Source organism: Chenopodium quinoa, unplaced genomic scaffold (genome assembly GCF_001683475.1).
Source record: "Chenopodium quinoa cultivar QQ74 unplaced genomic scaffold, ASM168347v1, whole genome shotgun sequence".
Classification (NCBI taxonomy): Eukaryota; Viridiplantae; Streptophyta; class Magnoliopsida; order Caryophyllales; family Amaranthaceae; genus Chenopodium; species Chenopodium quinoa.
In genome coordinates, this window is record NW_018742738.1 from 346,766 (window position 1) to 373,099 (window position 26,334).

Consider the following 26,334-nt stretch of genomic DNA (forward strand, 5'->3'; position numbering starts at 1 on the left):
CCTTTGATATGACTCCAAGCCTGTTTAAAAAACACAACATTAAAGTCATCAATACCAGGAGCTTTGTCATCACCAATAGCAGCCAAAGCTTGGTCAATCTCACAGTGAGTGATAGGTTTAGAAAGAAGCAAACAGTCTTCAGGGCTAAGTTGTTTCCCATTTTTGAGAGTGTTAAGATCAGCAGCAGGCAAAGAGGTTGCAGCAGAACCTAGCAAAGCCTTATAAAACTTCAGAACCTCAGCTTCAAACAGAGTAGGATCCTTAAGCAAATCACCAGAATCATTATAAATGGTGTCAATTCTGTTCCTATTCTGGATTTGCTTTAGGACAGAGAAGATATAGTTAGAGTTGGAGTCTCCCACTTTAATCCAATTCACTCTTGATTTCTGCTTAATTATGGTCTCCTGAATGTTCATCAAATATTTGACTTTCTCAATTGCCTCAGCTTCCTAAAACTGGAGATTAGCATTAGAGAAATCATCAGCAAGCTTGGATTGAATATCATGCAAAAGATTTCTGGCATTTTCCAAGCTCTTAGGTACCTTAGAGAAATGCTTATTATTTAAGCTTTTCAGACCACTTTTAACATATTTTAATTTGTTCCAAACTGCAACCATAGTAGTACCAGGGACAGAAGTATTCCAATGAGAAGAAAAGATATCAACAAAATCATTATGAGAAGCTAAACAATTCACAAATTTGAAGGGTATACCTTTCCCTGCAATAATATGCCCAATATCCACTAGATTAGAACAGTGATCAGAAAGATCAGAAGGAAGATAAATAGCTTCAACATGCCCATAAGAAAGCATCGAAGCCTCATTTACCATCCCCCTATCAATTCTAGTAGATGTTCTGTTAGAGCCATGCCCTTTATTATTCTAGAAATAAAAACAACCCTTGCTCTTAATTTCAGCAAGGTCCAAGTCAAGAATGAAATCCTTAAAATCTTTCACTTCATAATTAGTTATTGGATTACCACTCAATCTGTCATTAGAAGAAAGAACAGTATTGAAATCACCTATGCAGAGCCAGGGAAGCTTAATAGTGCCCAAATTCTTTATATCACCCCACAGAGGTTTTTTATGTTGAACAGAATGAAGGTCATAGACAAAAGTACAAGCTATCTGGGGTTGTAGATCCTTAGAAGTCATAACAATATGAATAAGTTGTTCATTTAAGTAACATCAAGATTCACATAATCACACTTCCAACCAACCCATATTAAACCTTTAGGAGACAGAGAATAGTTACAACTCCACTCCTAAACTCTCCTAAATTTCTTCTGAAAATTCACAAGATTATGAAACTTAGCTTTAGTTTCCAAAATAGTAACAACATCCACAAAATGATCCTTGAGTAACTGCTTTACAGCAGTTACATTATTAGGGTCATTAAGACCCCTAATGTTCCAATTTGTGATAATCATGGAACCAAAAAGGGATTACTATCACCCTCGATAGGTTCTTGAGCATCTTCAAAAAGAGCAAAGCAAGGGTTAGCACTAGGAACAACTGGATTCATCTGAGAAGTACTATGACTTCTATGCTTCCTGCCAACAACTCTCCAATCATTACCAGTTCCATGAACAGTTCCATTATCAGCATTATCACTAGCATTAGGAGCTACAGGTGCAGGAGCAGGAATAGGATGAGCCTTAGGAACCCACACCTTTATCTAGTCTTTTGGCTGCTCTTTATTAGCTCCTTGTTTCTTCTGAGGTTGAGTCTTTTTTCCATGAGTGTTACAGTCATGGCCCAACTTATTACATTTATTGCAAAGGGGGGGGGGTCCATTCACATAGCACTTTCTTCTAAATCAAAACACCATATGGGCTCTCAATTCAGATAGTTTTAGGGAGGGGCTTGGTAATATAAATTTGAACAAGCAATAGAGCAAAAGAAACACTCAATTGCTTTAAAGTATACTCATCGGCACAAATAGGAACCTCAAGCACACTTCCCATTCTACTCAAAGTATCCACTCCCCAGCAGTTCAAAGGTAAGTTTGGAAGCTTCACCCATATAGGGACAATACTCAATACCTCAGAATGAAAGTCAAATTTCTAAGACTAAGGTTTCACAATAGAAGCCTTACTAAAAAAACATATGAGGACCAGCACAAAGAAATGTATTCAAATTATCACTATTATGCCTTTTAATCAATAAATAACCATCATCATGCCAAAAAACATCAGATTTAGCTATATTTGGCTAGTTTTCAGAATAATTCCTATGAACAGCAGCAATAGTGGGATAATAACCTATAACATAGAAAACCACAGCAAATTTCCACTTAAGAGTACCTTATTTGAGCTTAGCTTGCTATAATTGAGCCACAACTTTCAATTCCCATCCTTAAGAATTGGGGCCACAAAGGAGAGTGTAGATCCCTTAGTAGTTAGCTTAGATGGAGCTGTCTTCTAAGTTGCAAGAATCATTCTAGGATGGCCAGGCACCTCAACTTCAGCCCAAGAAGCAACCGATTCAGCACAAGGAAAAGAATCGGGCCTAGAAACCAATGGAACAGTACTTCGAGAAACCCTAGGTACTACAGAACTTGGATTTTTGGGGATTGAACAAAAATTGATTTCAGGATTACCTTCAGGCAACATAGAATCACTATTTGAAGCATTTCCTATATTGAAATAAGAAGAGGTAGCTGTGAAATCCAATGGAACAGTAGTTTGAGGTATTGTTTTATTGGCCTTGATCAATCAGGCATGGAAATCCTAAAGATCTTTCAGCTCAGCTCTGGTAATCTTCCGACCTAAGAAATGACACATGTGAGAAGGAGGAGTGACAAGTTCATCTGGATCTTCATCAACTTCTGGAATCACAGCAGAACCAGCATACCTAGAAACATTCAATCGGTTTACACCATCATTCAAAGCAATTGAAGTAGCATCAGATTGAATCAAGTTAGATTGAGGTCTGGGGGGGTGGATTTTTTCTTCTTTCAAGCCATTAAAACTTAATTAAGCTGAAGTAGAACCAGCAAATTCAAATCGCCTTGGGAGGAAGGAGAAGAGAAAAAAGTCAACGCCCTAATTTTTTATCTTTCATTTGATTCAAATGTGTTTGAATTTCATTTAATTCAAAAAGCTTTGTATAAATGTGTTTCACTTTCATTTGATTCTGAAAGATTTATTTGAATATGTTTGATTTCATTTTATTCAATTAGCTTCTTTGAATGCATTTAACTTTCATTTGATTCAAAAAGATATGTTTAAGTGTGTTTGCATTTCATTTGATTAAAAAATCTTTGTTTTAATATGTTTGACTTTCATTTGATTTAAAAAGCTTTGTTTAAATGTGTTTGACTTTCACTTGACTCAACTAGCTTTGTTGAATGCATCTGACTTTCATTCGATTCAAAAAGCTTGGTTTAATTTTGTTTGACTTTCATTTGGTTCAAAAAGGTTTTTTTTAATGTGTTTTACATTCATTTGATTCAAAAATCATTGTTTAAATATGTTTAACTTTCATTTGATTCAAAAATCTTTGTTTAAATGTGTTTAACTTTCATTTGATTCAAAAAGCTTTGTATAAATGTGTTTCACTTTCATTTGATTCTGAAAGATTTTTTTGAATATGTTTGATTTAATTTTATTCAATTAGCTTCTTTGAATGCATTTAAATTTCATTTGATTCAAAAAGATATGTTTAAGTGTGTTTGCATTTAATTTGATTAAAAAATCTTTGTTTTAATATGTTTGACTTTCATTTGATTTAAAAAGCTTTGTTTTAATGTGTTTGACTTTCACTTGACTCGACTAGCTTTGTTGAATGCATCTGACTTTCATTCGATTCAAAGAGCTTGGTTTGAATTTGTTTGACTTTCATTTGGTTTAAAAAGGTTTTTTTAATGTGTTTTACATTCATTTGATTCAAAAATCTTTGTTTAAATATGTTTAACTTTCATTTGATTCAAAAAGCTTTGTTAGAATGTGTTTAACTTTCATTTGATTCAAAAAGCTTTGTTTGAATGTGTTTGAATTTTATTCGATTCAATTAGCTTCGTTGAATGGATTTAACTGTCATTTGATTTAAAAAGCTTTGTTTGAATGTGTTTGACTTTCATTTGATTCAAAAAGTTTTGTTTGAATGTGTTTGACTTTGATTTGATTCAATTAGCTTCGTTGAATGATTTTAACTTTCATCCGATTCAAAAAGATTTGTTTAAATGTGATTAACTTTCATTAGATTCAAATGTTTTTTTTGAATGTGTATGACTTTCATTTGATTCAAAAATCTTTTTTTAAGTGTGTTTGAGTTTAACTTGATTCAATTAGCTTCGTTGAATGTACTAGACTTTTTTTCGGATTTTTCACCATATATCACTGAGTTTTAACTTAATTCACCACATAACACCAAAAACTTTCTAATTCACCATGTACCACTCAGTTCTTGTACATTACCACAACATGCCTTTTTTTAACGGAAATTTCACCAAAGGCCACTGAGCAATTTAAAAATTCACCAAATGCCATCGGACTTTTCAAAATTCACCAAATGCCACCCAGTTTTTAAAAAATTCACCCAGTGCCATTAATGACCAACGACCGTTAACTCCGTTAGTAATTAAGGGTTAATCATGACACGTGTCATGACATAATTGGACCATTTATCTTAATTCATAAAAATTAAAAAAAAAACAAAAAAAGTTAAAAAAAATTAAAAAAAAAACAAAAAAAAAATCCCCAAAATTTTCCCAGCCACCCCGACCACCGCCAAACACTAACCCCTGCTCAAATCTCGCCGGAAAACGGCCGGTCACCACCGGAACCACCAACAATCGGCCGGTCGACCATGTAGCTCCCCACCTGACCCACCACCGACCCCCAAAACCACCCACGCTGCTCGTCCCGACCCCAAAAACCACCTACACATCCGCCCGGCCCCAAAAATCGGTAATATGGGGTCGGGGCGGTTGTGTGGGTGGTTTTCGGGGTGGGTGATGCTCCCTCGTGTTTGCGGTAATATGGGGTCGGGGCAGTTTGTGAGGGAGGTTTTGGGGGTCGGCAGTGGGTCAGGTGAGGAGCTACATGGTCGGCCGGCCGATTGTTGGTGGTTTTGGTGGTGACCGACCGTTTTCTGGCGAGATGAGGGGAGGGGTTAGGGTTTGGCGGTGGTCGGGGTGGCTGGGAAAATTTTGAGGTTTTTTTTTATTTATCTTATTTTTTGTATTTTTCTTTAACTTTTTTTGTTTTTTTATTTTTTATTTTTATGAATTAAGATAAATGGTCCAATTATGTCATGACACGTATCATGATTAACCCCTAATTACTAACGGAGTTAACGGCCGTTGGTCATTAATGGCACTGGGTGAATTTTTTAAAAACTGGGTGGCATTTGGTGAATTCTGAAAAGTCCGATGGCATTTGGTGAATTTTTAAATTGCTCAGTGGCATTTGGTGAAATAGCCGTTTTTTTAATAACTATCGTTAGTTTGTCGTTAGTCTGTCATTTGGGGTAATTTACTAATTCAGCATATACTATTAACTTAAAAGTTATTTCACCATATACTATTAATTTAAAAGTTATTTCACCATATACCCTAAGACCATGTTTGTTTGTAAGTGTGTATTTTTTTTTTTTGGAATTAATCAAAAGTAAGAAATTGGTGCATGAAAAGGATAGGTTCTAGATTTGATAAAACAATTGACAAGGATCCTACTGAACTGATAGAGTTTGTTAAAGGGGTTTTGGAGACAAGGAGTGATGAGTCTAAGTTCTATCAGGTGGAGGTCGAGAGTTTGAAGTCAGGGTTGGCCATGTCAAGTTTCTTGTCACAATAAGGAATTGAATATGAGTTGTGGGTCTGGAAAATGGCAAGGATTAGAGATACCTTGCATGTGGTCTAAAGGTCATTTACACTCAAAGACTTGAACCTAGGGATTTTGTGTTAGCATGCTTCTCATAGTACAACATTTGTGGATAACCTGAAAGGACATATTTCGCGGCATTACCCTTGCACCATTTGAATGTCTCACATACATCAAACTGATAGTACAACCTTTTTGGATTTTTTGCCAAATTAAAGCCCCTTATTGCAAACTTTGTACCATAACAGCAAGTTTTGTTTGGCACTCTTATGTACGGAGAATTATAAGATGATGATGATTATTTCAAGTGTGTGGACATCTTTGTAATGCTTTTAGAAGAGTGAATTGCTACTTTAATCCCTCAAGTACTATGTTTATATACTTTTATTTTTATATAAAAAAAGTAGTCGATAGAAATTTTGATTATATGGTGAAATTACTTTAAACTTAATGGTATATGGTGAAATAAGTTTTTAATAAATGGTATATGGTGAATTAGTAAATTATCCCAAACGACAGTTTAACGGTAGTTACTAAAAAAGGTATTTTGTGGCAATGTAAAGAAATTGAGTAGTACACGGTGAATTAGATAGTCATTGGTGGTATATGGTGAATTAAGTTAAAACTTAGTGGTATATGGTGAAAAATCCGGGTTTTTTTTGGTAAATAGAAATTTTATTACCAAAGAGATAAAAGCTTACAACTTACAAAGCTAAGCTGTAAACCCACACTACACAAGCGTGCATAAATAGAGGCAACCAAACACCTAAAAGCTCCTCTTCAAGTGACGCCACCTTCTAGGAAGGGTTCACCACAAAAACAAGAACTTAGCTTTCCCTAAATCAACACTACCCACCTTTTAGGAAGGGTGATAGGGGAAAGGGAAAGCCACACAACACATACAGACTCAACTCAGACTCAGGTGCCGGGAAGAACTGAAATCAGGATTCAACAAACAAAGGCAAACCCAAAGTAGCCAAAAGCTTCAAAACAAAGCAAAAGAGAAGACATAACCTTCCCTAGACTCAGCTGCAGACCAAGTCCATCAGCAAGACTAGACAACCAAGGAAAATACACAAACAACAAAATGCATTAGACTATAATTCGATTAAAAAAGCTTTGTTTGAATGTATTTGACACTCATTTGATTTAAAGAGCTTTTTTAAAATGTGTTTGACTTTCATTTGATTTATAAAGCTTTTTTTTTATTTTTTAATTATTTGGTAAATGAATACTTTATTACCAAAAGGTGAAAAGTTACAAAGTACAAAATATTTCTTACAAAAGATAAGCAATAAAACCCAAAAAACCAAAGACCAAAAGGCCATACAAACACCAAAACAGTTCTTAAACCACACATAGCCACCTTCTACGAAGGGTTCTAAGATGGACCAGAACAACTACTAGTCTCAAGTTCCTAGCCACCTTCTAGGAAGGGTTATGGTAACGTAACCAGACGACACCTCTAAAACAAACTAGCAGAACAGACAGGCCTGTAAACTGCTCAAACAACAAGATCAAAGCTGCCAGAAGCAAACAAAGCTCCCAAAAACAAAAACATTAAATCAACAACAAATTTATGTCATTAACATAACATCTACAAGCTATAGCTAAAATTATGTCTCTAAGGACAACTTCACCAGATTAGCAACTTCCTGTAAAGATCAAATCATTCCTTTGCAGCCAAATCTAGTACACAGCTTCAGCAAAACACAGACCTAAAAGTCTTTTATTAGCTCTAGCTTTTTTGCAGACTTTAGAAACCCACATTACTTAAGCTTCAAAGTACAGTTTAAATCTTTTGTAACCAAGCATATCCAAAGTCTGTTTCCAGATATTTCTAGCAAACCTGCATTCAAAATGCAGATCCTGAACACACTCAAGATGAAAATTGTAGAGGAAACACATAGGATCACATTGCAAATTCTAAATAAACAATCTATCTTTTGGTAAGAAACCTATTTTTAACAGCAGACCAACGAATGAACAGGCTCATAGGGGTAGTAGGGTTGTTACAAAAGAGCCTTCTCCATGGAACCTTGGGAGTTTGAGTAATAATCTTCAGGTAGATCTTCCTAATCTTGATTTTATTACCTTGCTTAACAACATCCCAGCCACCAATATCATCAAAAACAGTCCTGCACTTCAGAATCCTACTCAAAACCCAGGAACATTTCCTATAAGCAGGCTTTTCCCACAATGGTTTATCTTTGAAACAACAAGGTCCTAAAGAAGTTTAGAGTCAACAGCAGTATTCCACTCAGGGAGAGAAATAAGGTTTCGCCGTCCACTAACTTTGGAAAGGCAAACTTGAGACTAAGAAACAACAAATTTCTTTGAAGGGTTAGCTTTTCAAGTCCATAAGAAAGCTCTAAACCTAGCCTCAATTTCCTTCAGGATCTTTTTGGCAAAGATGAAGATCTGAGCTAGAAAGTTTGAATTAAAAAAATAACACTTTTCACCAACTGCAGCCTACCAGCATAAGATAACTATCTGACGTGGGGTGAACTAGGTCGTTGGACTAATCCTCCCTAAGCCAAACAAAATTTATAAACACTTAACTAACCTAAATACATTATAGAGGTAAGTCAAAGGTCGAAACCAAAGGAACGGTAATGTCTAAGTGCTTTCAATTTGGGTGCCTAAGCTAGGTCGAAGACGAAGGAAAGGAGGTGACACTAACAACTACTTAAAGGAAGAAGCCAAACAAATAAAGTGCTAGGGATTAGGATTCACATATAATAACAATGAACATAGCAAATTAGGATAGGAAGTTGACTAAGTCTAGTGATGCGAGGGAAAACTAATCATGCAACCTAAAGAGCATATCAAGCTATTTTCCTAGAGGTCTAACTAGAGTCAACTACAGTAAACTCTAGCTAGGAATGTCATAAGACACCTCCATCGTCAAATGCAAGCCTTAAATCAATTGTCCGTATCAATGTGACCTTACAAAGCAATCTAGTGCAACAATCAAAGTTGGCCTTTCTTCAATCAATTACACACATGCACATGATCAATCGACCAATTTAATCACATCATCAACTCCATCAATTATCCCTAATTTACATCAATCCATCACATCATATTAGCTTCACCATCACCCTAGCAAGCAAACTACTCTAACAGCATCATCAAATCAACAAACAACTACAGAATACAAGAATCAACAATCTATCAAGATCAATTACTCTAATAAAAGATCAAACATCAAAATCCAAACAAATCCAAAACAAATCAAACAACCATGAATATTAAACAATGCAATAAATGAGATAGAGTTTAGAAATGATCATTGATAATAGAGAAGATCTCCAATACAATTGCCACCATTTAATCTTCAATCTCTCAATAACCGTTGAAATTCCTCACTTTCTCTCTCTAAAATCTACTCTTAAAACTAACCCTAAAACTAGAGAGAGAAGCTCTCAACTAAGCTAAGAATATGATCAAAATCCAAAATAAAACGTGCTTGCAAAAATTGGGTTCAAAAGGGTATTTATAAGTGGCGCAAAAAGAAGAAGATCAAAGACGGAACCCGCAGAGTGCGCGCCCGCGCAGCTACAAAGCGCGCCCGCGCTCTTCTGGGTTTCTTCGGATCTTCTTGCAGCTTCGTGCGTTCACTAAGGTCGCGCGACTATGATGATTATGAACACTAGGAGAGGCAGTAGCTTAAGCTCTAGATTAGTGCGTACACCACTTCTTAATGGTAGCACGTCATGAGAGCGCAAGAGCCAAGACTTGGAATTTCCACTTCCTTGCATCTTGAGCTTTCCAAATGTCGTGAGCTTGCTCCAAAGGCTTTCTCCACCTTAGTAGATCACCAATATCAAGACCCGAACCTCGTACAATACCTACAACTACCACGGAAATAGAGCAAATAAAGGAGAAAAGGCTAGAAAACCAACGAAAAACACAAAAGCTACAAAATAAAAGAGGAAAGGTAAAACTAAGCAACAAAGCATAAAACTAAGCATTTATTGAGTAAGAAAGCTATGAAAAGAAGATGAAATAAACCTAAATGCTCATCAAATTGGTGCCATTTATGACACCCATTAAATCCCCCCAAGCTTATCTTTATCTCGTCCTCGAGCAAAACGTAACCAAGGGAGTGAAAATGACGAGCTTATTCAAATAAGCAAAAGAGGAGAAGAGACAAGAATATACACTAACTCACTTTCGTACGAATCATGGTCAATTTTAGCAACTAATGACAAGCCATTTAAACCCCTAGATCGCCCTAGAGGACGAGTGATGCTCTCGTAAGGGTATCCTAAGAGTTTAACCCATAACTCTCATAATAATACAAACAAGGCAAAGCATGAAAAGAAATCAAGAGAAAAGCAAAGCAAACACATGTTCATGAAAGGACTTTTCCAAATGTACAAGCACAAGTGAATGCAAATCTTTCTAAACAAATAATGGAGTGCACGTTCCAAGATATCCAAGGTTGATTGAAACATAAATATGCTAAGCATATGAACTAGCTTTCGATATCCACTTTCATCCAAAACTATCTTACCGCGTTCTCCCTACTAGTCTCTAATCTCCCTTAGTGAGCCTCTCAATAGTTCCGCGAAGGAACCGGAAAAGAAATTATTTTAGGCTACTCGACATCTTGACTATGCATTCCCTCTCCTTAGGCAATGACCCATGACTCCCTCCCCCGAATAGTGACTCAACTTCTAGGTGAAAAGGGCTTTCCTAAAGGTTATAACGTAAGGGAATAAAGGGTGAAGGTAGTCTAAAATTTTAAAATTGGTGGTTTTCCTAATAGTGAAGCAAAGAACGGGCACTTTCTTTACACCAAAACCAAGTAAACACCAAACAAAAACACCAACAACCCCAAGCTTATTCAAAGCTATAAATCACAAACATATACACAAAAAGCGTGAGAACGCTTCCTCTCAAGCTTAAATGGTGCATTGTCCTCAATGCTCAAAAAGGGAGAATACTCACATTAAAATATTTTTGAATTTTTTCATTTTTCACTTTTTTTTCCTTTTTCTTGCTTAATAGTGCTTAGTCCTCGCCTCTTTTCACTTTGGACGGCTTTTTACAACTTTGCACTTATTTGTTCTTTCCTTTTTTAACATGGAAGGCTTTTTCTATTATTCATTTGCCATTATTCACAAAGAAAACATATCAAAATCATGCTTTCATAAGAACCAAACACTCCAACTTCTCCACCACAAACTCCATCAAGTATGATCAATTGCTTCACAAAAACCAAGAAAAGAAAGAAAATGAAACAAAAGGCCAAAGATCTAAAGATGAGGCTTGAAAAGAAGGTATTAGGCTCAAATGGTTGCAAGAAGTTAAATGTAAACCCAAAAATAAAGATCAAACGAACTTTCCTAAAAAGTAAAAATTACCACCCCGAAAAGATGTCTTTGTCCTCCCTAGATGGTTCGGTCTCGGGTTTATGAATCATAGATCAAGCATTCTAGATTAGCTCCGCGATAGTCAAGGATCCACGCTGCTCATTCAAATTAGGTTGAAGGCTTGAAAAATAATGAACCTCACATGGATGTAGCAAAAACTCACTATTGGTGTCAAATCAACTATAGGGAGCAACTACTAAGCATGCCACAAACAAGTAGAATCCGACTTCATGTTCCCACTAGTTCTAACCAACTACCTTATCATGCTTTATCCTAGAATCCACCGAGCATACTCTCAAACCGTGCACATCGTTACCATTTAATAAGAAAAGCATTCAATTATACAAGTCCAAATGTTATTATGTCAAAAGCAAGAACAAAACAAAACACATTGCAAATTTGCCTTGAAAGAAACAAAATCTTTTTGGAGTTTTTCAAAATAAAAGAAAATGGAAAAGCATATACAAAGGTGCATAACATATATGGATCAACATCTAACCAAACATGATAGAATACCGTCCCCCAAGCTTGAATGAGACAATACACTCAAACATAAATCATATAATCCATGGGAGGGGAAAACAAGGACATCAATCCAACCAACTAACATATGTCCAACAAGTCATCATCCACTAGAGAAAGAGCAAGGAAAGATATTACCGGATATTAGGTGGGTGTAAATACCCGCAAATGACCCAATCAAACCTTTCAAAGCTAATTTCTAAAGAATTGAACCTTGTTTCCATATGCTAGAAAAAATAGGAGTCAACCTTCCTTGATTCTTGATCCAAATCAAAGCACCAAAGTATATCAACTCATGAACCTAGCAAAAGGCACACAAACATTTCCATGAGAGAAAATATATTCTAAAAAGAAGAGGAAAATCTAATCTAAAACACGGGTTACTTCCCGAGAAAGGCTTGCTTAAGGTCCAAGCTTGACCGCTCTAATAAAATAATATTGCAACGATCGCAAGAGCTTATCAAATGCACTACTACACAATTCATATGATAACAAGTAGGCACAAGACAAATAAAGAACGTGCAACAAGATCATTACACACAAGTGAGAAGGGAGGTGCCAAAAGAAAGAAGAAGAAGGAACAAAAGGAAAAACAAGAAAATAAGAAGAAGAAGGGGGAAAAGAAGAATGGAAAGAAAAAGAAAAAGGCAAATCCTCCTCAATAAAATATTTTTGGTTGTTAATATTCTCCTCTTCCTCAACAATGATGGAATGAGGTACATTAAAATCATCCATAGAAAAGGGCTCCCCAATAGGCTCTTTGAGATAGGAAGGGAGAAAAATAGGGCATAAGGTATGTGGTCAATAGAAGAGTCACATTCATACATTTAAGACTCATCAAGATGGGAAGGAGGGTTAGGATTTACAAATTCAACACTCTCTTCGTTCTCAACTCCTTCACCATCAAACAAATGCTCATCAATGGTATCCTCACACTCTCTTGGTTGCTCAAAGTCACCATCATCATCCTCAACACATACATTGGATTTGTAATTTTCACACATAAGCATCAAAGATGACAATTGGCTTTTTAGCTCTTCACCTCTCCTTCTTCCCTCCTCATGATGCTCCACACTCTTTTTCATCACCTCCAAATGACTTCTCAGAGAATAAAGAATCGACTCCTTTTTAGGCCCAAGATCATCATTAAGCTCAATATGCCTAATTTGAGTTTCTAAAGTAGCAAAAAGAGATTCAAAAGGTGTAGAGGATTGAGGCTCAACAAGAGAAGAAGAAGTACAACCAAGATTGGAAGAAGTGACATTGAAATCATGAGCATATACATCATATTGGGGAGTGGGGGCACAATCAAACATATGAGATTCGTTAATATGAGCATGTACTTCATTATCATGAACAAAAGAGGAAATAGAATTGGAAGCATTTATTCTAGGTTCAACTATATGATTATGTGACAAATCATGGGAAATCATGCTAGCATTGGAAGAATTAACACATTGCACATAAAAAATAGAAACATAATTACCCCTATTATATTCACCCTTAGCAAATTGAACATAAAAATCCCAAGCATCATCAATTGATAATGCTCTAAATCTCCCATTATGCATGCCTTCAACTTCATTCCTAGTTTGTTCATTCAAACCAGAATAGCAAATCTCACAAGCCTCCCAATAACTACAATGTTTGTAGTTCAAGAACCTTATAAGTCTATGAAAATAGGCATGAAAAGACTCATCAACATATTGAGGAAAAGAAAAACGTGCCATTTTTTACAAAGCAAACAAAAATCAAATAAAAGAAAAGTAAAAACAAGGACCTAGACTCAAGCAATCAAAAACACTCAAACATAGACACCGTTCCCCGGAAACGGGCCATTTTGACGTAGGGTGAGCTAGGTCGTTGGACTAATCCTCCCTAAGCCAAACAAAATTTATAAACACTTAACCAACCTAAATAAAAGTATAGAGGTAAGTCAAGGGTCGAACCCAGAGGAACGGTAATGTCTAAGTACTTTCAATTTGGGTTCCAAAGCTAGGTCGAAGACGAAGGAAAGGAGGTGACACTAACAACTACTTAAACGAAGAAACCGAAAAAATAAAGTGCTAGGGATTAAGATACACATATAATAGCAATGAACATAGCAAATTGGGATAGGAAGTTGAATAAGTCGAGTGATGCGAGGGAAAACCAATCATGCAATTAAAAGAGCATATCAAGCTATTTTCCTAGAGGTCTAACTAGCGTCAACTATGATAAACTCTAGCTAGGAACGTCACAAGACACCTTAATCGTTAAATGCAAGCCACAAATCAATTGCCCGTATCAATGTGAACTTACAAAGCAGTCTAGTGCAACAATAAAAGTTGGCCATTCTTCAATCAATTACACACATGCGCATGATCAATCGACCAATTTAATCACATCATCAACTCCATCAATTATCCCAAATTTACATCAATCCATCACATCATATTTGCTTCACCATCACCCTAGAAAGAAAAATACTTTAACAACATCATCAAATCAACAAACAACTATAGAAAACAAGAATCAACAATCTATCAAGATCAATTACTCTAATCAAAGATCAAACATCAAAATCCAAACAAATCCAAAACAAATCAAACAAACATGAATATTAAACAAAGAAATAAATGAGATAGAGTTTAGAAATGCTCATTGATAATAGAGAAGATCTCCAATACAATTGCCACCATTGAATCTTCAATCTCTCAATCACCGTTGAAATTCCTCACTTTCTCTCTCTAAAATCTACTCCTAAAACTAACCCAAAAACTAGAGAGAGAAGCTCTCAACTAAGATAAGAATATGATCAAAATATAAAAATAAAATTTGCTTGCAAAAATTGGGTTCAAAAGGGTATTTATAAGTGGCGCAAAACGAAGAAGATCGAAGCCGGAACCCATAGAGGAGCGCTCGCACAGTTATAGTGCGCGCCCGCGCAACAGGCCTGCGCGCCCGCGCTCTTCTTGGTTTCTTCGGATCTTCTCCCAGCTTCGAGCGTTCGCTCAGGTCACGCGACTATGATAATGATGAACACTAGGAGTGGCAGTAGCTTAAGCTCTAGATTAGTTTGTACACCACATCTTAATGGTAGCACGGCATGAGAGCGCAAGAGCCAACACTTGGAATTTCCACTTCCTTGCATCTTGAGCTTTCCAAATGCCGTGAGCTTGCTCCAAAGCCTTTCTCCACCTTAATAGATCACCAATATAAAGATCTGAACCTCGTGCAATATCTACAACCACATAAATAGAGCAAATAAAGGAGAAAAGGCTAGAAAACTAACGAAATAAACAAAAGCTACAAAATAAAAGAGGAAAGGTAAAACCAAGCAACAAAGCATAAAACTAAGCATTTATTGAGCAAGAAAGCTATGAAAAGAGGATGAAATCAACCTAAATGCTCATTTAATGGGTGCCATTTATGACACCCATCACTATCTAGCAGTCCAACCATTAATTCTTATAGTCACTTTATCAACAGAGGATAGAGGAACCCCTAAATTTTTGAAAGGGATGGTACCAGAAACAACCCCAATCAGATTTCTTAACTCATCCTGCTCAGACTTAGAAATACCACCTAAATAAACCTCACTTTTTTCTAAGTTAGTAGATAAGCCAGAAGTCTTTGAAAACTTGGAAAAAGCTTCAAAAATCAGAGAAACTGATCCAGTATCAGCTCTAGAGAAGAGCAATAAATAATCAGCAAACATGAGATGAGTCAACCCCGTTTTCTCACACCTAGGGTGATAATTAAAATCAGGATAAAATTGTAACTAAGAGAGGCACCTAGAAATATACTCTATTCCAATGGCAAACAGAAAAGGAAACATAGGATCTTTCTTCCTATGACCCTTCTTTGCCGGGAAAGGCTTAGAAGGGATGCCATTAATCAGAATAGAGAAAGAAACAGAAGATAGACAAGAGATAACCCAGTTAATAAATTGACAACGAAAACCAATGTCAAACATAAGAGCTTTTAGGAAACTCCACTCCATAGTGTCATAAGACTTTTTCAAATCAATTTTCAGCATACACCTTGGAGAAAGAAACTCATGCCCATAACCTTTAATCATCTTAGTAGCTAGTAAGATATTACCTCCTATATGCTTCCCTGGAATAAACCCAGCTTGAGCACTGTCAATCACCTCAGAAATAACAGTTGCAAGTCTAGAAGTAAGAATCTTAGAGATTAACTTGTAGAGAATATAACAGCAAGCAATTGGCCTGAAATCTTTAGCAAGGGATGGACTATGAACCTTAGGAACTAAAGTTACAGTAGTAGAATTCCATTGCTACAACATGATTCCACTGTTGAAAAACTCCATGACACCAGCACAAACATTATCTTTCACAACCTCCCAATATTTCTTGAAAAAGTAAGAGTTAAAACCATCAATCCCTGGAGCCTTAGAGATATTAATATCCTTCATAGAAAATCAATTTCCTTAATGGAAACAGTGGCTATAAGAGATTGTTGAGAATCCCTAGATAGCTAAGCACCCCTTCTGACAGTATTAAGATCAATTCCAATAAGAGAAGCAGCTCTTGAACCAAGGAGGAACTTGTAGAAACCTGTAATTTCTTCTTTAATATCAGTAGGGGTTTTCTTTAAATCTCCACTTTTAGTGAAGAGAGTATCAATTCTTTTCCTTCCCGGTCTTTGTTTCATAACAGCAAAGAAGAACTTGTTGTTACTATAACTAAGCTGAAGCCAATCAACCCTAGATTTTTGTTTATAGATACTCTCCTGATCATTGATCTAGTGTTTAACATTTTGGATAGCTTCCATTTCTTGAGAATGCAAATCAACATTATTAATATCAGAATGAATCTGTTACTGGATGTGAGTGAGCAGGCTCTAAGCAGCTTCAATTTCTCAGAAATATCACCAAACTTCTCAGTGTTTATAGTTATAAGAGCAGACTTAACTTGCTTAAGTTTACTCCAAACCCTATTTATAGCATTACCATGCAAGGAACAGAACACTCCAAGCAGAATCAATAGTACTAAAAAAACTTCCATGATCAGCAAGACAATTAAGAAACCTAAAAAGCCTCCCCTTACTAGGTTGAGAGTGATATGAAAGAGATAGAGGTAAGTAAAAAGATTCCACATGCCCATAAATATAAATCCATTCTTGGATCCCAATACCCCTATCAATCCTAGAATAAGTTCTAGGGCCATTATGAGCCTTGTTACATCAAGAGAAGAAAGAGACATTACTCTTTATTTCAAATAAAGCCAAAGCATCAATGTGGAGCTGTGGTTAATTGTCTTGAAGAAAGAGACATTACTCTTTATTTCAAATAAAGCCAAATCATCAAGAGATTTTTTGGTTACTGATTATGCAAGTCCTAGAAAATCTCTAGTTTCATAATCAGTAACCACAGCTCCATTTATTCTAAATTCAGAAGACAAAATAGAGTTAAAGTCACCAGTGCAAACCTAAGCTCCAAAGATACCAGCTAAATGTCTGAGGCCAGACCACAGTTGCAATCTGTCCTTGACAGTGTGTAAACCATACACAAAGTTAATGAGGAGCTGAATATGCAAATCTTTTGAGCCAAGTAAACAATGAACTAACTGCTCTTGAGAAGACAAAATAGCGACATGAAAAAGATCAGCTTTCCAACCTATCCAAATTCTACCTCTTGAAGAGCTAGAATTATTGCTAAACAAAGACCAAGCAGATCCAAATTTCTTTTGAATCTTAGAATAATAATGCTCCTTCACTTTAGTTTCAATACGACAAATCACATCACAATTCTGATCAGAATGTAGCCTTTTAACAACAACTACTTTCCCAGGGTCATTAAGACCCTTAACATTCCATGATAGAATAATAATGACCCTAGAGAGGGATTCCCATCACCTCCGTTAGGTTCATTAGTTTCATCGAGAATTTCAACATCATCAGTAGATTCCATAGCTAAAGGTTGATACACATTAGAACTAAAAACATGAAAATTGATATACTTATTAATTTTCTTCTTGGATTTCTTACTAGGGACCTGCCATTCATCAACTTTCTGAGTCTATTGGGGTGGATTAACTTCCTTTACATGAGCAGAAGCCATGTCACCAGTAGCAGGGACATGGTTAACTTTCTTAGGAACCCAACTTGCTTAGTTTGAGTGGTTTTTGCATCACTTTTCTATTTTTGCTTAACAGTATGTTAGGGTATGGAACAATCATGCCCAACTTTGTCATATTTCTTGCAAAAAGGAGGAGTCCAGTCACATTGAACATTAGTCTAAATCAACTCAGCAGCAAGGCTTTCAACCCATATAGAGTTAGGCTATGGTTTAGTTACATTTATCTCAATAAGTAGTCTAGCAAAAGAGACCCTTATTTGCCTAGATGTACGTTCATCAGCACAAACTGGAACACCAAGAAAGCTACCAATCCTACTTGAAGTATCAACACTCGGTAATTTAGAGGTAGATTTGGCAGCTTAATCCACAAAGGGATAGTTCTTAAGATTTCAGCGTGAATCAAATTTATTAGACCATGCCTTAACAATGGCTGCCTTACCAAAAAACATGTGAGGTTCATAACACAAAATAGTATTCTTATCTTGTGCAGATTTAAGATTAATTATAATAACCCCCATCATGCAAAAATATTTCTAGTTTAGCTAAATTACTCCAATTATCAGCAATATATTTTTGGACGGTAGATATAGTTAAGGATTAATATACAACATAAATGATTAGAGCATTACCCCACTTCTTATTTCCCTCCAAAATATTAGTAGAGCTGAGCTTAGCAATCGATTTGCCATCCCTAATCTCAGGGGCAATGAAAGACAGAGAAGTCCCTTTCGCATTCAGTTTCCCCTTGAATAGATACTTCCCATCTTCAGTAGGAACTGTAGGAACTAGATTTAGACCATCAGGAACCTTAGAAGCATCAGAATTAAAAGGAGTAGGAATTATTCAGCTCTGATTTTTTTCAAAAATCAATTGAACATTAGCTGCTGCAACCCTAGTTACTATTATATTATTTTGAGCATTCTAAGAAGGTGTAGAGCTTCGGTGAAAGCTTTCAAGTAATCTTAAATCCCCTTTGGAGATAATTCCAGCAGCCGGATTCACTAAATGAGGAAGAGGAGTAACTAGTTCATCTTCTTTAGCAATCGGGTCAGAGGTTAATAAGTACCTAGATTTTCCATAATCTTATCCAATGGAGCTTGATTAGAGATTTTTTGGAGAGGTGTTGATTGTTTCTTCTTGCGTGCCATGGAGATGGTCAGAGCTAAATGAAAACCAGTCCTTGCTTCTTTAAATCACCATGGAAATCACCCTTGAGAGAAAGTCAATGAAAGTCAACGCTTGCAAAACACTCATGCATATGATTCATTCACCGATTCAAAATAGATTTGTTTAAATGTGTTAGACTTTCATTTGATTCAAAAATCTTTGTTTAAAAGTTCGAATTTCATTTGATTGAAAAAGCTTTGTTTTTATGTGTTTGAATTTTATTTGATTCAATGAGCTTCGTTGAATGCATTTGACTTTCATTCGATTTAAAAAACTTTGTTTGACTGTGTTTAACTTTCATTTGATTCAAAAATCTTTTTTTCAATGTGTTTGACTTTTTATTTGATTAAATAGTTTCATTCAATGCATTTACTTTCATTCCATTCAAAAAACCTTCGTTTGAATGCATTTGACTTTAATTTGATTCGAAAAGATTTTGTTTGAATGTGTTTGACTTTCATTTGATTCAATTAGCTTCGTTGAATGAGTTTGACTTTCATACGATTCAAAAAACTTTGTTTGAATGTGTTTGACTTTTATTTGATTCAAAAAGCTTTGTTTGAATATGTTTGACTTTCATTTGATTTAATTAGCTTCTTTGAAATAATTAGACTTTCATTCAATTCAAAAACCTTTGTTTGAATGTGTTTGACTTTCATTTGAATTGAAAAGATTTGTTTTAAGGTGTTTGACATTCATTTGATTCAAAAAGCTTTGTTTTAATGTGTTTAATTTACATTTTAGTCAATTAGCTTCGTTGAATAAATTCGACTTTCATTCAATTCAAAAAGCTTTTTTTGAATGTGGTCGACTTTAATTTTATTCAAAAAGCTTTTTTTGAATGTGTTTGATTTTCATTTGATTTAAAAATATTTGTTTGAAGGTGTTTGACTTTCATTTGATTCAATTAGCTTCGTACAATGCATTTAACTTTCATTTTATTCAAAAAGGTTTGTTTGAATGTGTTTGACTTTCATTTGATTTAAAAAGTTTTGTTTGAATGTGGTTGACTTTCATTTGATATAAAAAGCTTTGTTGGAAAGTGTTTGACTTTCATTTGACTTAATTAGTTTCGTTGAATGCATTTGACTTCCATTCGATTCAAAAACCTTTGTTTGAATGTGGTTCACTTTCATTTGGTTCAATTAGCTTTGTTGAATGTATTTGACTTTCATTCGATTCAAAAAAGCTTTGTTTAAATGAGTTTGAATTTCATTTGACTCAAAAAGCTTATGTGTGAATTTGTTTGACTTTCATTTGACTTAATTAACTTCGTTGAATGGATTTGACATTTAATCTATTCAAAAAACTTTATTTAATGTGTTTTACTTTCGTCTGATTTAAAAAGCTTTGTTTGATTGTGTTTAACTTTCATTTAATTTTAAAAGCTTTGTTTGAATGTGTTTGACTTTCATTTGATTCAAAAAGCTTTGTTTGAATGTGTTTGACTTTCATTTGATATACAAAACTTTGTTTGAAGTGTTTGACTTTCATTTGATTTAATTAGTTTCGTTGAATGCATTTGACTTCCATTAGATTCAAAAACATTTGTTTGAATGTGGTTCACTTTCCTTTGATTCAATTAGCTTTGTTGAATGTATTTAACTTTCATTCAATTCAAAAAGGATTGATTAATGTGTTCCACAGTCATTTTATTGCTTTGTTTAATATTAAAGTTTGTTTATATTGATTTTGATGTTTGATGATTGATTAGTATAATTATTCTTCATATATTGTTGATTCTTGATTTCTTTAGCTGTTAGTTGATTAGATGATGATGTTAGAGTAGTTGTTTGATAGGGATTGGGTAAAACTTGTATAAATGTTTGATTATGCTTAATTTGGGGATTGTGTTGATTAATTGTTAAGATTAAAGTGATTAATGGAAGTTTGCATGTGTGTAATTCGATTAGGCCTTGAGAATTATGCTAGATTGCATTGTAGTTTCTAACGATACGGACCATTGATTTAGGGATTGCAATTGTTGATTGGGCTTGATTAGTGATGATCCTAGTTAGAGTCTCTCGTAGTTGGCTCTAGTATGACCTCTAGGAGATAGGTTGTTGACTCATTTGATTAAGCTTGCCATTACTCTTCACAACCATCGATTTGCATATTGTTCCCGAGTTGCTATAACTGTCATGATTACTTGTTGATCCTCGTTCCTAGTGTTTAATTTGTTTGGTTCTTCATTTTGTTAGTTGGTTAGTGTTTACCTTTTATCCTCAGACTTCGACCAATCTTAGGCGCATAATTGAGAGCACTTGAACATTACTGTTCTTTTGGGTTCGACCCTTGACTTGCCTCTATACTAGTATATAGGTTTGTTAAGTGTTTATAAATTTAGTTTGATCGAGGGAGGATTAGTTTCAACGACCTAGATCCACCCCTCGTCAGGTCGCGATCTCGAGAGATGAAAGTGAAATTCTAGATGAAGCATAAAATAGGCAAGGATCCATGCACCTCTCATACAAAATATAAAGAAGGCAAAAAAAAGAATGAAACCTCACATGGTTGTAGCGAAAAGTCACCATTAGTTTCAAATTCACCAAAAGGGAGCAATTGCAAATTTTTAAAAACAATAGAATCCGGCTTCAAGGTCCCAAAAGTTCTAAAGATATTACCTTAGCATACTCTATCCTATATTCAACCAAACATACTCTCAAATCGTGCAAACCATTGTCTTTTAGGAAGGGTTATATCTAAAAATGCAGGTCCAAGTGGTACTATGTCCAAAGAAAAAGCATAAATAAGAAGAAATAAAAGCAATGCCTCAAAAATTTGGCTTTATTATTGTTTTTTTTGTTGTTTTTTTTATTTTTTTTTTTTCAAAAGTTTTAAATTTTGATTTTTATAATTGCAAAATGCAAAAAGAAATGAAAAGAAAAGAGAAAAAGATAACAAAAAGAATAAGAAAAAAAAAAGAAAAGGGAAGAAAAGGAAAAATGGAAAGGGAAGCTCTTTTCGAGAGAGCAAGAAAAAACGCATATTTAGTGAAAGGCGTGACTTTCGCGCATCCGTTTTCTTGCTGGAACAAGTAAGCCCGAAGTAGCGTAAGATGAAAGGCACAAAGCTTGGTATTAGTAGCCCTCTTTTTAGTGAGGTCCAAAAACCATATTTTATTACTCTTCCTTACTCGGGGAGAGCGTTTGCTATGTCTTTGTGCCCGACCAATTGAGGACAAAGTTGGAAAAGAGGGTCATTAGTCCTTCGATCGATTGATTGGATCGAAGTACGAAGAGGTTTATTGAAGTGTGAGATCAGCCCAAGACTAAGGCCGAGCAACTAGCTGCTGCAAGATTGGACGTCTATCTATTCACTCGTTGCATCGGCATAAGGGATACCTTTAAGTCTACCAAGTCATATCGAGTAGGCGGTGTTCATCCAAAATGGAATGGAATTACTTGGGAAGAGTTGATGGGGGACACGGAAATTTCCAAGGTATGTACTTGACTTCCGGGTAGTCTCGACGATCTAGCAAAGAATCTATGCCTTGAGTTAGGAAATAAAGGTACCTGAAAGGCCCTGCCCCAAAAACGAATAAAATAGTCCTTCTTTTTTGGCGGGCCTATAAATGCTACGTTCAAGGCAGTTCATGATTCATGAATGCCTTAGATCTGGTTTAGGGCATATTTCTCCTAGAATATCTAAATAGAAAGATAGGGCCAAAGTCAAGTGATTCAACTCAAGCACGAACCGCTACCTCCTCTTCTCCGAGTTCAGCAGAAAAAAAGTTAGCGCCTACGGGCGGAATCAAAGAAAAAATGAATCAAAGACGAAGACAGAGACGAGCTAACATGTAAAGTAGTGGAATGGAAAAGGATGGTAGCCCACCCAGGACAGCACATAGAGTAAGGTTGGCTCTATGCGAGAGAGGAAAACCGCATGGACACGGCCCCGCTATTCCTTCCCTAAAGAGAGGGCCTCTGCTCTGACCCACCACCCTGGTAGGAATTGCCAGATTTGGAGTCCTTCATATCATATGAGGATTCACCTCTGAAACTCGAAAGAGGGTCCTACCCTACGCCCGACAACAAGCGATCCCCGTGTGCTGGAGGGACGACCAGAAAGTGTGTTAAGCGGGGTCTCTTACACGGGAACCGAATACGGATAGCTCGCATCAACAATAGAAGTGCTCACGCCCAACCAAAATGAATCTTCCTCCCTCCCTATTGAGAAGAAAGGATAACGAGCGCTCCGCCCGCCAAGCGGGCGGCAGGAGCAGCAGGCAAGTGCTTGGTAGGCTAACAGCCCGGTGAACCGGGAAGAGCACTTAGGCGGGGGCAGGAATCGAACCTGCAATCTTCAGGGCATGAGCCTAATGAGTTTTCCAGGGTTTTTCTGCACCATATTTTGATCTGCCGCTTCTTCGATCCGGAATTCCCCTCTCCGGACTTAACCTAGACCTTTGTCCGGCCTAAAAACCCTTTCTATCTAAGCTGGAGTTCCATGGCTCCTCATTTAGAGAGCACCCCAACCCCATTTCCGTTCTCTTATGCAAGACTGCTTCCTCTGCTCTGATCTTGGCTCAACAAATCCGACCAGCTAAAGTATGATTCCCGGTGCCTTCCGTCGGCTCTAACGGAATTGGTTAACGCAAAAACCCGTGTCGGAAGATTTGGCAATCGTTGAGTGAACTGTATCTTCTTTGTGTTAGTTGACCTAAGCCGCACCTGTTGAATCATAACAAAGAGACAGGAGAATCCCTATCAAAGGCTTGTTATTTAGTTTTTAATGCTTGTTTTTATTTAATAGAGGAAAAAAATTTGTAATTGTATTTCACCCTCGCGATAAGAACTATATGGGCACCGCATCAAAAGGGCTACATCGAGTTCTATACCATGATCTGGGAACCATGAAGACAGCCCGCCGGCCGGCCGTTAGGTCCAAAGTTGTATGCCATTGCTATGGTGCCGCTAGATTAACTACTTCAGCGCCGTTATCGGACCCCGAAAGCTTCGCGGAGACTACTTTACGACGACGGACGACCGCCCGTAGGGGGTTTACTTCACAAGGCCCCTGCAGAGGAAAAGCTTTATCTTAGCGAATAGAGACACCTACCACCTTTGCGGCTGGTCGTGCTATCGCCTTGACTTAACTTATGACTCCGAGGGACAGTTGAACGAGCGACTCATGAATGCTGCCAGATCGAACGAGCCAATAACTCGAACGCTTTCGGTCTGTGCCTTCGTCTTATGCTTCATTTCTTTAATGGTGTACGCAGTAGAAGGAAGGCCACCCACCCTTTCCCCCTACCCTCTCACTCCTAAGGAATGGGATGAGACTGCCCCACTCTCTTTCTTGCTGTCTGGCTTTGTTGGTTGCTTTTTTTCTAGCTGGAAAAGCCCTCCCCTTCTTAAGTTTCATGTGTGTGTGCACGAGCGCCAGGCGATAGCAAAGGGCAATGAGCGGGAGCTAGCCGATCTAGTGACACACCAACCACACCCCTTCCCTTTCTCCGATCATAAAGCCTTCTGATCTCTATATTTGCCTGCGCTCAAAAGCGAGAATTTACTTGTCCCCTTGTCCATAGGGACCTCGTGGCATACAACCGAAACGACTCCCGCCAGATAGCCGCCCCTTTCTTTCTTTCAGAACCTCGTGGACGGGGAAATCCCTAGATTAAGAAAGAATTTCCTTTGTAATTAAGCAGCATCCTTTAAGTGAGAATCCAATGGTTACGCTGGAAGAAGGACTAACAGTTATAACCGAGAAAGTGCTTATGTCGACACTAGCAAGTGACTGGCTTCTTGGGGAAGCGTGGTAGGTCTTGAAAAGCCTGATAGAGGCAGAAGCCGGGGTCACCAGAGCTATCTGCGTTGAGTGTGTCGTGTCTACGTTTAGTTGAACGTAGCCCGCAGAAGTCAAGAGGTTGGTTATAAGGGCGACTTCCAGAGTTGAGTCAGTTCCGAGTGCCAGGAGTGGGATCCCCTAGCAACAGTTCACCACTTTCCCAAAGAACCGGGTGAAGACAGCAGAAAGAGCTCACTTCTCTGAGAAAAGATGGTTTCAATCTGGAGTTGACTATAGTTTTTTAATATCCTACTACCCTTCCTGCCTTTTTCTGAAAGCCAGTGTCAGGAAACATAGGCAACCTGGTACTCTGATATCTCTGGTTTAGGTGAAAGGGCTGGTCCGTGAGCATACTTCAAAGCATCTATTGATGGTCGAAATTCATCATCTTCCAGGGGGTGATCTCCTTGTAGCATCTCTTCCAAGAGCAAAATCTTCTTCGTCTGAGAGAGCTGATTCGGCAACAGAAGAAGGGAATACGGGCTCAGAGCTAAGCAGAGAAGGAGGAACGGAGAAAGGCTGATAAAGGGCGGGTCGAGCTGAATGAAATCCGGGTGGTGTTAATTGAGTTACCGCCTTTTCCACTTCCAAAACCCGCAATCCCTAACTAGAAAGAAAGAAAATAAAGAACAAGAAGAAGGAATAGAAAATCACAAGGAAGCAAGCCAAACACATAATATCCCAATCGACAAACCAATGGTCATTCGGCTATAGCGCCAATGACCCCAAACACACTAAGGTGTTAAAAGCAAGCAACCTCGAACCATTCAACTTATCAAAATCTAAACCTTAACTATGGTTACAAAAGGGAAAGAAAAAGAGGAAAATAGAAAGATCTCACCCAATGATCGTGATAAGAAAGAACATGTACAATAACAAGAATTTCGTTACCAAATTCCTGATGAGTGTCATTTATGGCATTCATAGGGTTGTGTTTTAGGATATTTTCACTATATTTTTTATGCTTTTCTTTTACCATTTTGGTCATTTCTCTCTATTTCTTCTTCCTTTGTGTTTTACTCTCCTTTATGTTCTTTTCTTCGTGTTTTCCTTTTATATTTCTCTTTTTCTCTTCTATTTTCTCTCTTTGGTTTCTGTTTTATGTTTTTAAAGATTTTGCTTTGCAAAGGATTTAAGAGGAGCAAAAAGAGCAAAGCAAAGGAGTTTCAAGCCTCATGGAGAGGGCTTGGAGAGGGCTCGGAAAGGGCGCTCCGCTTCTTCTCAAAGTCGCGGGCGTGGGGTATGTGCACCGTTTTGGTGATTTTTGGCAGGAACTCTCCACCCCTAGCCGCGGTCTAGCTGCGGGCGCAGAGAATTTGGAGAGGCCGCTACTGATTAGAGAAACCGCGGGCGCGGGTTTTGCATATATTGCACGCGGAGTTAGTTATGGGTTGCATACCCATTTCTGCGCACCCGCGGAGTCTTATTGGAGAAGGCGCGGCCGATCAGTTTTTCCTCTTTGTCTATATATACTCTTGTAAATCCTTTTGATGGCCAACGTTTTTAGATAATATTTCATTTGTTTAGAGAGAGAAACTAGAGTGAAGTTAGTGAGA